We start from the raw sequence: 3,302 nt of genomic DNA, 5'->3' as shown, positions 1-3,302 counted from the left end.
TAATGAAGTGTCCCTGGGTTCAATCCCAAAAACCAGAGACCTGGGGCTGGGGCTTACTTATGACATGGTATTCAATTTTTGGTGAGTAAAGAACTGGGGATTCCAGCCTTATCCTAAAGCTTAACCTTTCCCATTTAACCACCAAGAGAGAGCAACAGGTCTCTTCCAATGCCTGCTGTGGTTCCCCCTGGTGCCCACCAGACGGCGACACAGCAGGGCAGCTGATCTTGGGGTCATATTGGCAGCACTTCTTCTCTCAGTGGTCATTTGCATAGTTAGCCCCAACCTCCCAGGCCCTTAACTAACTCGGAGGAGACAGGCCAGAACCAAGTTAATAAATACAATTCAGAATTTATTAAAAATCAGAGCTCCCATTTGTGCCTTCCTGGTGCTAAGGAAATAAATAACCAGAAGGGACACAGCTGGGGAAAGAAAATCAATCTCAAGACAGATTTTTTAAACTACACCTCCCTTCCCCACCCTTCCCCCTATGGCTCTTGGGACATAGCACATGAGCAGGTACCTCAGTCCAGGTAGAATGTGGCCGGCACCAAGGCATACCTGCCCTGCCCAGGATGGGAGACAGGTCCTAGGATCATTTGTTTCCAGCCCTTGAATCCCATAGACCTGCTTCCAGCATGGGCCAGGGCTGAAGCATCAATTGGAGGCACCTGTGGGTGGTGGTGGTAGGGGGAGAACAGGGTAACAACCTAGGCAGCATAAGCAGCTGAAAGGGGTTCCAGCCCCCTCTCCAGTTTCAACCAGTAGCCTGATAAGTCATGTCCCATCCATACCCCCTTCTCCCCTTGAGCCTGCAACCTCTGCACTCAGCTGAGGATCTTCCTGGGCAGTTCAACAGAGGCACAGATGAAAACTGCATCACATTGCACATAGTTTCCCTTTCGGATATCCTGGGGGGAGATGAACTTGGGATATCCAAAGCCCAGAGAACTCTCATCCTAGGAGCTTCACCACCTGCCTGGATTTTGGAAATTTTTCCAGTTTGAGTCAGAGTGGAAACTCTCAATGAAAGGCTATGGCTTAGCAAGCCCTGGGTTGCTCTGATCTAGCAGGGAGAACGTGACACGACGGGCAAAATGCCACTCAAGGAGACTGTCAAATGTGCCTAGTAGCACACGAATGTACAGAGAGAGATATGCGCCCTCACCACTGCCGTTGCCAATGAGGAGTGCAGATACCTGTAGTTTGTAACCATACTTATGTGTTTTGAAGGCTGGGCTGAAGCACTCAAGGTTGGGCTTGGCCTCTTGTAGCCTCTGCCCATAGCTGCCAAACTTCCAGATGAGAAATCCATCACTGCCTACTGATAGTTCCTCCAGCTCTCCATGCACTCCTGCAGCTCCTGCAGCTCCTGCCACTGCTGGCTCACCAGGGCACACATCATAGCCAGAGGTGGCTTCACACTCTCCTCCACATGCCGCACCATTGGCAGCTTAGGGCACTGTTGGAAAAGCCCCAGGCAATTAGGGAAGGGAGGACTGTTATCAAAAGAGGAAGACACAGGGGTAGCAGGCGCCCAACTCTGCATGAGGAAGACAGGGTGCTAGGAAGCACCTGCAGCTGGACAGCAGGGGGAAGGACCTCAAAGAACTAAACTGCCAGGAACCCTAGCCTTCATTTAGGACTTCATGGGCTAAAGAGGGGTTGACAGGAAGAAGGGGCATCTGACCCTGTGCATGCAACCGGAGTCTTTGAACGGGTATAGCACCAAGGCAGTCCTGCTGCTGTCCATCAGATGATTTGGCAGATTCTCCTGAGCCATGGTGCCCATGCCACACTGGTTAGGGTAGGGCACAGGCAGCCTTGGGCACTGGTACTGGTGACTGTACCTATTGACTTTCTTTGTGCAATAGGTACAAGGCTGGGTGCACTTTGGACACTCAGAAGTTGCATGCTGGGCCAGTAGTCACCTCATCATGCTTGTTCTCACAGTACGCACTCTCTTGGGGGCACATACCCTCATGGCTCTCAAAGGCTTCCCCACTGAAGTCAAAGACACAGAACTCGCACTTGAGGCGCCGCTTGGGGCAGTCGTGTTGCAAGTTTGCAGGCAGATCAAGGTGACTCAGCTTGCCAGGACAGCGATTGGGGCAGGGAACTACATTGAAGCTGCAGGTATTCAGGTGTCTCTGTAAATGATGAAGTGGCCCACTCCAGCAGCAGCCCTCCTCACTGTGGATGCAACAGATGGGCAGGCCTAGCATCTGGACCTCCAGGTCTGGGTCTGGGTAGATCTTGGCATAGTCCAGTGGAAGTTGGTCCTCAGGCCATTTGAAGACTCCTTCACTGAAGAACTCCTGCAGGCAGGTGTCGCAGAAGCGGTGGCCATAGGTAGAAACCTGCAGGGGCTCAGGCATGGGTATCCTGCACATAGGGCACAGCAGCTGGTCCTTGGGCTTCTCCAAAAATTTGTAGTGGAAGCTGCGCATGGCGGGAGAGTGGCAGGCAAGGGCAAGCGGGGCTGGGCACGTGGCGGCCCCTGGCGGCATGGACTGGCAGCCCCGCCCAAAGCCACTAAGTGTTTTAAATATGCTTTATATTTGAAATATTATATACTCTATAAATCTCTCTTCACTTAAAAAATGATTGCATACTACATTATTTTACAGATATAAAAACAGAATACTTAAAGAATATTTGGACTATTTCTAATTCATAAGAAAATTCTAAATTGAATATTTTTTTACATATGCATATGCAGTATATCAGTATAAATCTTTATTATATGAATATATACATGCAAATCAGGATATATACAAAAGATTCTTGCATGTTTTCTATATGAAATATGCACATTTGGGGCTGGGGTTATGGTTTAGTGGCAGAGCACTTGCCTAGCATATGTGAGGCACTGGGTTTGATTCCCAGTACCATACCTCAATAAAGGATCATTATCAACTAAAAAAACCATTAAAACGAATATATATAAAAATAACTGTCCTTAACATGAAAACTCCAAATGCAATAATGACAACCATCACAAATACTGGTCAGACATTCCTCCTCTAACAGAAAACAGACCTTATAGGATAAATGGCTAATTACAGGTCTGGAACAAAAAAATAAATGATGTGCTTGAAACACCTTGTTTTGTGAGAAACTGAAAGTAATCCAGGATAAATGGGAACACATCAAAAAGATGTGTAATCATCTTTAAATAGCAGCAGCTGTTTATATATAGGCATGTGAGTACCAAAATTATAAGCTTTATCTTCTTGTCCACTTATGGTTGGTTTTGCTATATTTGTTTTTGTAGAATCAAATTTAAAATATTATAATTT

The 3,302-nt window shown here is 47.4% G+C and overlaps 1 pseudogene across 1 annotated transcript; it reads right to left on the bottom strand.

The window, feature by feature from the left end:
* Positions 1-827: 827 nt before the first annotated feature.
* Positions 828-2,450, bottom strand: LOC308640284 (TNF receptor-associated factor 4-like; annotated as a pseudogene). Its single transcript has 2 exons — positions 1,691-2,450; positions 828-1,462 (listed from the first exon to the last, which is right to left on the bottom strand). The product of its transcript is annotated as a TNF receptor-associated factor 4-like (transcript).
* Positions 2,451-3,302: the final 852 nt, after the last annotated feature.

The sequence above is a fragment of the Spermophilus citellus genome (genome assembly GCF_964194105.1).
Source record: "Spermophilus citellus genome assembly, contig: SCAFFOLD_204, whole genome shotgun sequence".
Classification (NCBI taxonomy): domain Eukaryota; kingdom Metazoa; phylum Chordata; class Mammalia; order Rodentia; family Sciuridae; genus Spermophilus; species Spermophilus citellus.
This window is presented reverse-complemented; position numbering and strand designations above follow the sequence as displayed.